The 14758-nt window shown below is 30.3% G+C and overlaps 1 protein-coding gene across 2 annotated transcripts in view; it reads right to left on the bottom strand.

Moving 5' to 3' along the window:
- The window catches only part of sand (potassium two pore domain channel sandman), a 270481-nt gene that overhangs the window by 20175 nt on the left and 235548 nt on the right, over positions 1 to 14758 (bottom strand). The window lies entirely within an intron of this gene.

The following is a 14758-nucleotide window of genomic DNA, read 5'->3' on the forward strand; positions in this document are numbered from 1 at the left end:
TCTCAAGTTAAAGTTGATTTCATGTAATCGAATGAACTATCTTATAAGTAAAGTCGTCCCAGGAACGCAACTCAACAATATTGGCAATATCATTTTAAAGTCGTCTACTTTAAAATGTATAAAGTATGTCTGAATTGTCAATATAGATGAGTCAGATAAAATTAAATTATTAGAAGAATTTTTCACTAAGTAACAGAAAACAAAATTTGTTTAATTTACTAATATTTATATTTTGAGAATGATTTCCGAAGTGGAAATTGAAACGTCAATAAATGTATTTTAACCTTTAATTGTGGCTTATTCCCATTTAAATAGTAATTAATTTAAAAAACCACAAGAAAATAGCTTCAGAACAATAATAATAATAATATTTTTTTTTTATTTACGCTGTAACCACAAGGTAACGCGCCCTAAAAAATATAATACAGGTAAAGTTACAAAAAATTACAATAATTGATATAGTCCGTACAGAGTTTTTAAGATAACTTATTGTATTTTTGATGTTCATGTTTTTTCCTAAGGCTTTCTTTATATATTTGGGATATTGTGCTTCTTTCTTGCTGCTTCATATGTTTTGCACTGAGTTAGTATATATTATGCTTCACGGAGAGTGCTACTTGACAATTTTCACACATTGGCGGCACAGTTCGCGTAAAGAGGTGTTTATGTGTAAAGTTACTGTGTCCTAGTCGAAAACGTGTTATTCTAACTTGGTCATGTCTATTTGCTGTGGGTTGGAGATACGGTTTTACTAATTGTTTGATTTCCTTGAGTTCATTTTCTGATGTATTCCACTTATTTTGCCACGCACTTAACATTTTATATTTTATTTCTGACTTGAAGTCATCTGAAGAAACCTCATTAATAAGAATGGAGTCCTGGCTGAAGGATGCTAATTGGGCTAGCCCACTTAGTGTCCTTGTATACCTGAATGTGATGGAACAAACATGAAGTCAACAGAGTCCTATTATTACTTAGAATCTCTATTTCAGATTTAATATATGAGGCAATTGGATTATTGGTATATAAACGTTTAATAGTGTGAAGTGAGCTTAGTGAATCGGTTATTATGAGAGACGAAGACTGTTTCGACTATTTTATGTGGATAAGTGCTTGTAATATTGCAAACAACTCTGCAGTGTATGACGAAGTAATGGGATTTAAATTAAATGTTAAGGATGTATTGGGTGTGAAGATGGCTGCTCCAACAGCGTCTGAAGATTTCGATGCGCCAGTGTATATCTTATAGTGATTTTTATAAGTTTTTATTTCTATTAAGAATGATTGTTTGATCAGGTCTGTTATAGTCTCACGTTTTTTATATATACTAAGGTTTGTATTAATCTTGGGAATTGGTATTAACCAAGGTGGAGAAGTTAGGAAATTTGTTGGATGATTTCAGGAAATTCAAGATGTAGGTCATGAAGGTTGCTTCTAACTCTTTCGTAAAATGGTGTATCTAGTCTTGTTGTAGAGAAAGTATCTTGAAATCGATCTGTGAACGTATTGGTATAAGTAGGGTGTTCTTTATTACTAGCTATTTTAGAAGCATATAAGAGTGAAAGGTATTTGCATCGTAAATTTAGGGGTGGTTCTCTTGTTAGGCATTGTAAACTTTCAACTGGTGTAGTTCGAAACGCACCTGTAGCTATTCGTAGAGCTGTGTTTTGAACAATTTCTAAGGTTTTCAATACTGATACTTTGCTTGATGAATAAACTATCGCACCATAGTTGAGTTTGGATCTAACTAAAGATTTATATACATGTAATAGTATATTTTGATCTGCTTGGCACGATTTTTTAAGTTCTTCTGTATTTTTTTTTTTTCAGGAGAGCTTTTGGTCGAAAACCATACCTAAAAATCTGATATTATTTGTGAAACTGAGGGTTTGATTATATAGCTTTAGATGCGGAGTTAGAGTGTTATGTTTTCGTGTGAATAAAATACAATTAGTTTTTGTCGGTGAAAATTGTATTCCGATAGTCCTAGACCATGATTCTAACTAATTGATTATTTGTTGTAAATGATTTTGAATAGATAAATAGGCAAATAAAACTAAGTCATTAGCATATAATCTTCCTTTAACAATCGGGGAGCATTGTTGAGGTATGTCCTTTATGACTATTAGAAAAAGGGTTGAGCTTATAACTGATCCTTTTGGTACTCCGTTCTTTTGAACTTTTTTATCAGAGTTAACGTTGTATGATCGAACTATGAAGCTGCGAGATTGAAAAAAATTGGAAATAAATGTTAACATATTGCCTCTGATATTCTTATTATGCAATTTTAATATGATATTGAATTGCCACACAGTATCATAAGCTTTATTAAATCAAAAAAGCCTGCGATACAATCTAACTTATTTGCAAATGCTTCATGTATTCCTGACTTTAAGTCCATTAGGTTATCTATAGTGGATCTATTATGCCTAAATCCGCTTTGCTGTGGAATAAGGAGTTTTTGTTGTTCTAAATACCGTTTCAGCCTGTTATTTACCATTTTGTCTAACACTTTACATATAATATTGGTTACAGATATTAGGCGATATGACTTAGGTGATATCCGGGATTTCTCAGGTTTAAAAAGTGGTAGTATTATTGCTTCGGACCAAGTTGATGGGAAAACTTGGTTCCTCCAGATAAAATTATAAAGGTCTAGTAATAAATTTTTCCCATTGTCTGGTAGATGTAGAAGAAATGCTAAGGGGATACCATCTGGTCCTGGGCTTGAATCTTTGGAAGAGTTTAAGGCTTCAGCAAGTTCTACGAAGGAAAAATGAACGTTCAGGTTGTAAATCTCATGCCCGTCGAATTCCAATATGTTTTTTTTCTACGCAGTTTTTATATCTTGCTAATATTTAAAAAGTCGTATTTTTTTTATAGATTAAAACTGCAGTACGTGTGAAATACAATTTTGACATTTATTTATTTTAGTCTAAACAAAATACCAATATTTTAAGAAATACAGTAACCATAAAAACAATATAGTCGATAGCCAATTTTATACACTAGTGTAATAAAACAATTGACAATCATTTGTTTTTCAAAATTTGCAATTAAAATACTATGCTTTCTACTTGTGTATAAATGTTTATAAATCTAAAATCTTCTTTTAACATCAACTGAAGTTAGTATTTTTAAACTCGTTGATGTTGGAAGTCAGTAGTTCAAAATCTTTTATAGGATCACCTTAATGAACTTTTGCAACTTTTTTCAAAATAGAAAATCGAGCGTTTTGTTTAAAAAATATTGCAATTTATTTCCTACAGATATGCCTACGTTTCCTTTAACTATACGAAAATATTCCTTAACATGATGAATCAAATCGACTGATAAACAGCCAAATTTTGTTTTTCAAATCTTTTTGTCATCAAAAAATTCAAAATTTAAACTTATGTATGCTAGATTCTGACATAAACTAGGTAATTTAACAAAGCGTTGATATTGTATTTTCTAGTAATAGTAGGTAAAAGGGGTAATAGAATATTTCTTCTACGTTCTTTGTAAATGTGAACTCATAATGCCGATGTTATAAAAAAAATTGACATTATTTATCAAACTATTAACATGTAGAAAATTTCGTTCTTTTTCTTTCGTGACAGGGTTAAGCCCATAAGCTTGACATGTTACATAAATTAAATTGTCACAGAATATCTTTAAGTTCTGTGTTGTCTATACCATATAGCTTGCATTGTCGCTTAATATCAATAAAACTTTATCGGATAGTATACTTTCCAGTAGACAGAAACAGGACAATTCTTCATGTAAATCCTCAATATCTTCGTGTAAACCCCATATCATTAAGTGCGCCACATAGCCCGTAAATTAGTACTTTCATCAAATATAATAAATTGAATTGAACAATTTTTCGAAGTGTTCTTACAGTTCTTATAAAACAGACTCACTGTCTAGCTACGAAAAGCTCAAAACAAGTTAAAAATCAAGTGAAAAGAGCAAAGAGAGTCATAGAACGCCTAAATAAGGTAATATGTAAAGGTAAATTTATTAGAAAAGAAATGTAGCAAAAAGCATACGCGATCGATGAAAAGACCACTAAAACTATGGAATGTGTTTTCTAATCAAATTTTCCTTTTCTCCATTAAAATATGCCATAATTTTCTGATCGAAATGATTTCTGATCTTTTTAATAACGTCCAAAAAATCAACCACAAATTTAAATAATGACACTGCAAAACGTTAAATTAAAAAAACGATCGTACGCTTTTTAAAGATTAATACTAATTAAATCTATTTTTCAAAAATTATGTAAGTGGCTGTTTTTCATCGGCGCAACCTCCAGTTATTCTATTTGACCAGTCTTTCGTAATTGATTTATTTAATGTTCACTCTGCCTATAGCCCCGATAGATATATTTTTTATAACCCTTTTTATATATTCAATTTACTTCATACTTCCTTTTGGTTCGACCAGCTTTTTACAGCTAATGCTTTTTAAATTACTTTTTTTAAATATCTGGTGGAAAAACTATTAATTTCATTAATAAAAATTTTACAGCCAGAATGAAAAGTATTCGAAAAAATAATTTTAAATTACAGCAAATATACACTGGTCGATGTTGTGAGGCCAACATCATTACTGTAGCAAAAATGTTTCTTATTCGTTTTCTTAGTGGATGTAAAAAGGTCCCCATTAAACAAATCTTAAGGGTACCGAACGCAATTTTTTTTAACGAATTTCAAAAGTCACCTTTTTGCTTCAAAAATATTTTTTTAGACATTCGAGTTAAGATGTAATTTTAAACAAAAAGATTTGTACTTATTTTTTTAAAGTGGCCAGTTTTTGAATTACAACGCATTTTTGAGGCTCATATTTAAATTATTAATTTTGAGATTCTCCAATGTGGAGAATTTTTTTTTGAATATCAGGGATGCACAAAAATTACACATAAGAGTACCCCAAACCTAATAAAGAAAGAGAACAAATGTAAACAGTCAAACGTAAAAAATTGAAATATTGAGATGATTGGTGTTTAAAGAAAATAATTTATAAATTATATACTAGATAATATTAGATATAAAAAGTATTTGGTTATTTTAAGAAGTTATATACACGAGAATTTAATAAAAATTATTTATGTGAGGGCATTTTTAAGAAATTAGCATGTAATAAGTGTAAATAAAAGTTTTATTTTAGTAATTATAATGTTGTAGATATATTTAAGTAAGCCATGTGACTAGGCAACCAAAAATACTCTTTAAAGTGACGTTTAAGTAATGATTACCAATATAAAGTGGGGTTATAATAATATGTTGTTTAAAATGTGTAGTTTATTAAATTAGAGTGTTAGTTACTGATTTAAGTGTATATTCTAATCTGGAAAGCCTAAATGTCAACAAAATTATCAATAGAAAATTAAAAGAATTCTCCAGAATACAGAATTTGACCTTTGTTTACGGTAGAACATTCTCGAATAATGGTTATGTCTGTGGATCGAACATATACTTTTTCCAGAACATCCATATAGAGGAAATAGAACAAAATCGAATAGGATTTCTTACCAGATGGTTCTGGAAGATTGAAAAGGTATAAATACTCGGTGAGTTGGATTCAAGATGGCCAGTTTAGTATGAAAGTTAGTTAGAATTAGCATGAAATAAGCCATTCAGTTAGTAAGAAGAAGTCAGATCAGTTACAGTTTAGTCAGAATTAGGAAGAAAGTATAAAGTATGTAATAATCGGTGATTTACTATTAAAATTTGATAATATTGGAAAGTATATTAGAAGAATATTGGTTGGATATTGGAAGAAATTAAAAATTATATTATGATTGGAGATTAGTATAAATCAACTTATGATAATTATATGGTGATTGGATATTGGTATATTGAAAAGAAGAATAAATATAAATATATAATATATTTGGTGATTGGATATTGGTATATTGAAAAGAAGAATAAATATAAATGCTGTTTGCTGGTTTGCTTGGTGGTTTATAAATGTTGGTGAAGAAAAATATTTAAATTGCTGGAAGCTGATAATTGGAAAAAGTAATTTCACAAAAACAAGGATAACCGAAGCACGAAGACATTGAGGGGTGATTAGAATCTATATAGTGGAAAACAGTTCATTTAGGCATTCAGTGACAGAAAGGTACAAAATTTTGTTAATATAATTTAGTTAGTGTCATAACAATTTCAATTTTGAAGATAGTTTGTTTAAATTTTACATTGTCTATAGAATTTAATTAGTTTCATAAGAATTTTAATTTAAAGATAGTTTATTTTAAATTTACATTGGCTAGGTTAGATATATATGTGTGTTTCATAATAGATATAATAAAGATAATTTAAAAAAGTACTTACAAACTAATTCTTTGAGAACCGCGATAAAAACCCTATATATTATATTATTAAAAATACTCATTGCTCATCATTCACAAATAATACATCATAACAATATTTAGCATAGATGATGAGAAATAAAATAAATATAAATCATTAAGCCTTCGCTAAATGCAGACTTGGCGCAAGCTGTGACTCAGATCATCTGCTAGTACAGACACAGTTTAGATGCAAAATCAGTCGTCAGGTAAAGGAAAAATACCCAAAACAAGAAAAACTAAACTTAGATAACCTAAAAGTCTCTGAGGTACAAGAAAGATTTGAGAGAACAGTGGATGAAAAATTACTAGAAGAAAACAGAGCACACTCTACAACAGAAAACCAATGGAACACTATAAGCAGTATCATACTCAACACAGCGAAAGAAGTCCTAGGAACAAAGACATAACGGAGAGAAGAAACATGATTCGATGAAGAATGCAAACAAGCTATACAGGAAAGAACAGAATTACATACTCAGACGTACTAGAGAGAGAAAAACATAACTTCGGAACAAAAGACGAAGAGCAGATAAACTGTGCAGGCAGAAAAGGAGAAAGTACCAAAACCAACGAATACTAAACATAGAGAGAGAGTTTAAGGAAAACGAAACACGTACTGCATACCAATTTATCAAACATTCTGTTCCAGTGATTCCCAGTTTCGTGGCTAAAACTTTAATTTTTCATTGTATATTGGAAAGGAAATTCATACAATATACCATATCCCTAATAAGAAGCATCTAACTATATCATAAAAAGGTTGTCGTTTACTTGTTTCAAACTTAGTTGGATAAGAAAGTAAAGAGAAATTATCCTTAATAACTGGTACATGCCATTACGCCTAGTGGATTTTCTCCTTCGACAAAATACTTATGTTAGTGGTACGATTCGTGTCAACAGAAAAGTGCCAAAAGAGCTAACTCAAAACACTTGAGACATTTCAATCTTGTTTTATTAGAAAAAGAACGTTATCAAGCAATAATCAGTATGAATATATCAGTCCTAAAACCTGAAGTGGTTGAACGCTACAACCAACATATGTTAGCAGTGGATGCTATAGATCACGATATTGAGCCCTACAATATTACTCGAAAAAGTTACACAAGGTTAAAAAAAGTTGGTTTCATATGATCCAACGCATGGTACTAAAAATGCAAAAAGTTTTTATACAATTGCGGATAACAAACAAATTAGTTAAGTGGATTTTGAGAAACAGTTAGTGAATGACTTACTTCAAAAACATTCACCGTCTTACCAAAAACTGAAAATAGCTTATAAGAATTTCATAAGCACGTTATGGCTTCTCAGTCAAAAGAAGAAGGAACAAGATGAAAGAGAAAGTGTAAAGTATGTTTAGTTTAAGAAAAGGAAACCAACAACAAATTTTTGCACGATGTGTCCTTATCTTTTGATGATTTTTCATCTTTTTGTTCAAATGAGCATTTCAATGAATTTTATGGCTATGAATAAATAACTTTAAAACATTCTTGGAGTAAGATTTTTTTGTGATAAGATTGTGATTTTTTATTTGTATTAGAAACTTTGTTTATTTCTTGCCTTTATGAAACATTTGAAAAATTATTTTATTTCTCATTTCTACGCCACTGATCAATAAGCTTTTGTATAAAAATGTATAAAACTAACACAAAAATATAGAATCGCATCAAAAATACTCGTATATAACAAAAATGTTAACAGTTGGAATGCAAGGCGGACATTTTTTATTTATTTATAATTTTTGTTTTTACATGGGTTGTCCCTTAGTGCGGCGCCTATGGTAAATTAATATTTTTTTAAATAATAAAAAATGCTCTCCAAGGCACCAAAAATTTACACGGACCACGCAAAACAATGTTTTAAAAAAGTTGTATTTTTCGCTAAATCTGGTATAATACCGTCCAACTACTGTAGTAACAAAAACAATGACCAAGGTAGAGAAATAAGGACACGCATTGAAATTGCAAGACAAGCATTTATAAAAATGAAAACAATGTTTGTAAATCGAGACCTTCCTCTGGATCTGAGGATAAGAGCCTTAAGATGCCACGTGTTCTCGACTTTGTTGTATGGAATGGAAAGCTGGACACTAAAAGTGGATAATATAAAGAAGATAGAATCATTTGAGATGTGGTGCTATAGAAGGATTTTGAAAATACCACGGACCCAACGAGTTACAAATGCAGAAGTGTTAAGAAGGCTACAAAAGGATTGCGAGGTCATAAAGCACATCAAAACAAGAAAGCTGGAATATTTAGGCCACATTACCAGAGGTGCGAAATATGAGATATTATGGCTCATAATGCAAGTTAAAATCAAGGGTAAAAGATCCATAGGAAGACGAAGAATTTCCTGGTTGAGAAACCTAAGAGAATGGTAAAGTTGCAGCTCAGTAGATCTTTTTAGAGCAGCCGCCAATAAGGTACGGATAGCTGTGATGATAGCCAACCTCCGATAGGAAAAGAAACTACAAGAAGAAGTACCGTACAACTCATTTTTAAGCCTGGTAGCGAAGGGGTTAAAATACATGCGGCTAGATAAAGTCTAGGGTAAGACAGACGTTGCCAAAAGACAAATATCCTGTCAAAAAACTTAAGAACGTGGATTGCCAATGTTCGAATGATATGCAATAAAAAAAGGAAAATGTAAATTGTTCAACACATATTTTAACACTTTATACTTCAAATTTATCATCAGACAAGCAGAAGAATAATTGTGAAAGTCGGTACACCAATCTCATTATATCTATACAACCAATCGCTACAACAAAAAGATTCGCTAAAATTGCTAGGAGTTACTTTTGGCAGAAAGTTGAACTGGAAAGAACATATCAATAATCTAGCATGTAAATGTTACAGAAGATTAAATTTACTAAAAATTCTAGCACACAAGAATTGGGGTTCAGACAGGAGTACATTGCTAATTATATACAGAACTATGATACGATCACAGCTAGACTACGCGGCTATAGCTTACGACTCAGCATCGAAATCAGTACTTAAAAAGCTCGATACTATTCATAACACAGCACTCAGAATATGCCTGGGAGCCTTTTGTACAACACCGATTAAAAGTTTACTTTGCGAAGCAAATGAATTGTCGTTAAGTGATAGAAGAGCTTACCTTAGTCTAACATATGCAACAAAAATTAAAGATAATGCAAAAAATCCTGACTATAGAAATACTTTTACCGATAATTACCCAAACCTTAATGCAAATCACCGTTCTAATAAACCTTTTTATAAAAGAATAAAAGACCATTTGCATGTGTTTGATATTGTCATACCTGAATGTCTTCCATGCACATATGATCATAATCCACCTTGGATTCAAAACATACCATCATGTAACTTAGAACTTACGTCATTTGATAAAAACTCCACTAATCCTGATCTAATTATTTCCCATTTTAGAAAAATCATTAGTCGTTATAAAAATCATACCCAGATATACACTGATGGTTCAAAATCATCCGAAGGTGTGGGAGCGTCTGTAGTAACTCCAGAGAAGGTTCTTAAATTCAAACTATCTAATGTTAGTACTATCTATACAGCTGAACTGTATGCTCTCTATCGCGCCATAGAACTAATCAATCTGACAACAAACTCCAAATATATTATCTTAACAGACTCACTTAGTGCCATACAAAGCATCCGACATCTGTATCTATAAAACCGGCTTTAAAAAAAATTAAAACGGTACTTCTTCATGCTTATTTCAATCATAATGAGATAAATTTCATCTGGATCTCATCCCATATAGGAATAAAAGGCAACGAAACTGCTGACCATAGTGCGAAAGACGCGTTAGTGAGTGACGTTTCCGAGATCGTAAACACATCAGTATCAACGGATATAAAAGCTTATATAAAAAAATTAATCTTAAGTGCGTGGAAAAATAAATTGAATGTGTCGAATTCAAAATTAAAACAAGTGAAACCCAGCATAGATGCATGGAATGTGTTACCTAAGTCAAGAAGCCAAGAAATAATAGTAACGCGCCTCAGACTCGGACATACTAGGTTAACGCATGATTACTTAATTAAAAAGTGCGAACCGCCGCGATGTGAAACGTGTAATACGACACTAACAATAATGCACCTACTATGTGAATGTCCCCTCTACAATCAACAACGAAGCAATAACAAGATACCAGGAACACTTATAGAAGCTCTAGGTGCAGACTGTAACTTTAACAATACTCTGAATTTCTTGAAAGACATTAATAAGTACCACAATATTTAATAAACCAAATTGTATTGAAGTAATTGTACCTAATGTAATCCACTGATTTTTCGCTAATGGCCATTTGGTCGATGCGATTTTCTAAATAAATAAAAAAATAAATAAATAATTGTGAAAACGAAACGTTGAAAAGGATAACTCGGAAAATAGTTGACGCACACACGATAAATTTACTGAAAATACCAAATAAATATGACAAAGAGATATAAAGTTATATCAATTAATTAATACAGGAAGAGAAATCTTTTATAATCAAAACTGAGATAATGTGTTAAAATTATACAATAAAAATTAATGCATTTACAAATTTAAACGGCGAATTTCAGTACTAATATTAGTAATCTTTATCACTTTCGTGAGTGAAACTTAATCCTTTATGTATATATGAAATTGTGTCTATTTATACTCTACATAAACCCAACATCCAATTTGAACTGTATTAGATCATCTCCTGAGAGAAACTTTCATTCGAGCTGCCGGCACCTTCTGGCTGCTTTCCTTTCGAAACTTAAGTAATACGAAAAAATAAAAAGTCTGAATATTTCGTTAGAAAAGTTAGTAAATGCAGCAGCCGCATGCTGGTCTGACGGTAATAAACTAGGTCAAAAATATGGATCGGAAACTTAGATAAACTTCTCTAAATAAAAATAGTCTGGACGCTATCAAAAGGTACGAAGTTGTATTTTGTACATAAGTAAATAAGCAGCCCACTGTAAAATTTCAATATAATATACAGGGTGAGTCATAACTAGACTTCGGCAAATATGCATATTGCATATTTTGCAAATATTTCATATTTTGGCATATTTGTATAAAAGTTTGCATAAAGGGCATAAAAGTTCAGATTTTTATACTGTATTTGAAAATTTTTAAACATACCAATTTATTTCAATTCTTGTATAAAATTTTGTAGTCATTTTAATCAAGAAATGATCTAAGTACGTAATCTCTACAGGTACAAAACATTTACAATTTCAAAGAAGATCAATTTAAGTAGCCCTCAACATTCTTAGAAAGTCTCGGTCACTGAGGCATTCAGTTATTGGATAATCGCTAAGGGTTCGCTCATTTGCATTTTATGATCTAATCCCCATATCTATCTACAATTTATTGTATCTTAACAGCAGGTAAACGGCTAATAGTTTTGTTCCTAATTTAGGGATTTTCCAAAATCTCCCAGTTTATTGAATTAGGTACCTAAACATTTCTAATTTGATGCTCAGATTTGTAAATCATTTTTTTTTTGATATTCAAAGCGTAAATACTCGTTGTGCTTAACAAAAAGGAAGATTGTGATTTTATAATGCCTAAAACAACCAGTGCTTCAACTTGGATTAAACCTTATAAAGAGCTGTCTATGGATATGGGGAAAATCTACTGTTCAGTCTGTGGCAAAATTGTAAGTATCTAATATTTTCTATTAAATATCTAATATTTCATACATACAGGGTGTTTCCAAATGACACTTACAACGTTTGACTGTAGATACTTCTCGAAAAATTGAACAAAACGATATAGTTAATGAGGGGTCAAACTTATTTACTTTTCGAGATACAGGGTGTTAAAATTAAAAAAAATTAAATTCTTTTAGTTAATAACAACAATAACTTTAAAACCAATAAACGCATTTACTTGAAATTTAGTACTCGTAGGTTGTTTTTAAATGAAAAATAGCTTCCTTTAGTGAGAAAAAATTGTCCATGGTACAATACAATGGTGTGTATTTAGAAAAATTTTTCACCTTTACTTTTTTTTATGAAGTCAGCTATTCTAAAACACAATTATTTTTATTGTAATTGAATTAACAAAAAAAAACTTTTGTTGAATTTTAAAATAAGTTATATGATGTACTAATGGTTAGTAACAAAAACTAATTTGTGGATTAATACTGCATTTAAAACACTTAGCGGGTGTTTTTTTTTCCAAACCAGTTATTTGATTAACCAAAAACACCTTGTATATTTTTATATTTTAAAGGTTGGGTTAAAATAAAGGTTTTTATTTTTATTTATAGATAGCATGTGAGAAGAAATTTCAGATAGACCAACATGTGAGAACTGCTTCACACATTGCAAAAAAAGGAAAAATAGGAGGAAAACATCAAACTTCAATGGCTAAATGTTTCCAATCTACTTCAAAAAAATTAGATGAGCAAGAAACTTTTAATGAAGACTTGTGTCGCGCATTAGTGTCTGCAAACATACCGCTTTCAAAATTAGCAAATGTAAATTTTAGTTCGTTTCTAAAAAAATATTGCAAACTTAATGTTCCAAGTGATCGGTCTCTAAGAAGAAATAATGTGAACGGGCTATACTCGTCGGTGTTAATTAATATTAAGGAAGAAATTGCAGATAATTATTTTTACATATCTGTAGACGAAACCACTGATTCCTCAGGAAAGTATATTGCTCATTTATTGATTGGTGTTCTTAAGGAAGATACCTTACCAAAATCTCATCTTATTTAATGCCAGCAACTTGAGAAAACAAATGCTTTAACAATTTCGCGTTTTATACAAAAAACATTAGCAACTTTTTTTCTTCCGACAACTATTCCTTCTAATAAATTACTGCTTATTTTATCGGATGCTGCTCCTTATATGGTGAAAGCAGGACAAAATTTAAAAATATTTTTCCCAGATTTAATACATGTTACTTGTGTAGCGCATGGATTAAACAGAGTTGCAGAGGAAATACGAAAAAAGTTTCCTCTTGTAAATACCATGATATCCAGTGTCAAAAAAGTATTTCTTAAATCTCCTATAAGAATTTAACTTTATAAAGAAATGCTACCTAACATTCCTCTTCCACCACAACCTATTTTAACGCGATGGGGAACATGGTTAGAAGCAGCTAATTTTTATGCAGATCATTTTGTTAAAATAAGGAACATAATAATTGATACGTTAACAGATGAAAGTTCCCAATCTCTTTTGGATTCTAAACAAACTTTTCAGAGTAACTTGCTTCAACAAGAACTTTCATTTATAAAATCAAATTTTAGTTTTGTTCAAAAAACAATTACTCAGTTAGAATCACCAAAACTGTCATTGTTCGAAAGTACAGCATTAATAAAAGAATTTGCGTCATGTTGTCGGAACGTTAGAGGTAATATGGGAAAAGATATTTTAAAAAAATTTAAAGCTACTATGGAAAAAAAATAAAGGTTACCATATTCTTTCTGAAGTAGTCAGTGTTCTAGCTGGAAATATTTCGAAAACAATTAATTTAGAACCAAATGTTTTGGTTAGTTTGAAAAATGCTCCCGTTACATCAGTTGATGTTGAACGAAGTTTTTCCATATATAAATATATGTACTCAGACAGAAGCCACAAGTTTTTGTTAGAAAATTTTGAACACCACTTGGTCATTTATTGTTACCATAATTCTAAATAAGTTTATTCATACTTAAAAATGATGTAGTTACTTAAAATAAATGTAAATCTTAATGAATAGTAGGAAATATTTAGTTATATACACTTTTTTTTAAATAAAATTGTTACTATTTTACGATTTTTTTATTTATTTGTATGCATATTTTGTAAAATATTTGCATATTTTCGGGTAAACACGTGCATATTTATGTGCATATTTTCTACATTTTTATTTGCATATTTGCCGAAGTCTAGTCATAACTATTGGGACATAGACTAAGGGCAGGTTATTTGGACCAAAATATGGCTATTGGGCCAAATATGCCTTAATAAAATGTTGCTGATAAAAAAGATACAGGGTGTTAAAGTTAATTTTTGTTTTTCGTTTTTTGCTAATAGTTTCCCTGTATATTTATAAATTGCTGTCAAAATTGGCACAGAGGCATAATCTTAGACAAGAAATAGTATTTTATTTACAATTTTACGTTTTGTCATAGAGGGCGCCACGTGGATCATTCCTAATGACCAAATTGAGTCTAAACTTTTTTTGATGAAACTTTTTAGTAATTTTTATTAGAAAATATGACGTAAACATAATTTTTACGTAAAGTTGGTACTCTTGTTTAAACATGATAATTTTAACTGTTTTCGATAAAAACGCAGTCGAACTGCTTAGAGTCTTAAAAAAGGATTTCAAATATTATTTCATTTATGAAAAGTATGCTTTGGACTGTCAGATAATTGTTGTTGGTAAATTTCATTTGTTTAGAGTAAATTATTTTTGATGTGACAGTGTAGTGT

This window comes from Diabrotica undecimpunctata, chromosome 7 (assembly GCF_040954645.1).
Source record: "Diabrotica undecimpunctata isolate CICGRU chromosome 7, icDiaUnde3, whole genome shotgun sequence".
Classification (NCBI taxonomy): Eukaryota; Metazoa; Arthropoda; class Insecta; order Coleoptera; family Chrysomelidae; genus Diabrotica; species Diabrotica undecimpunctata.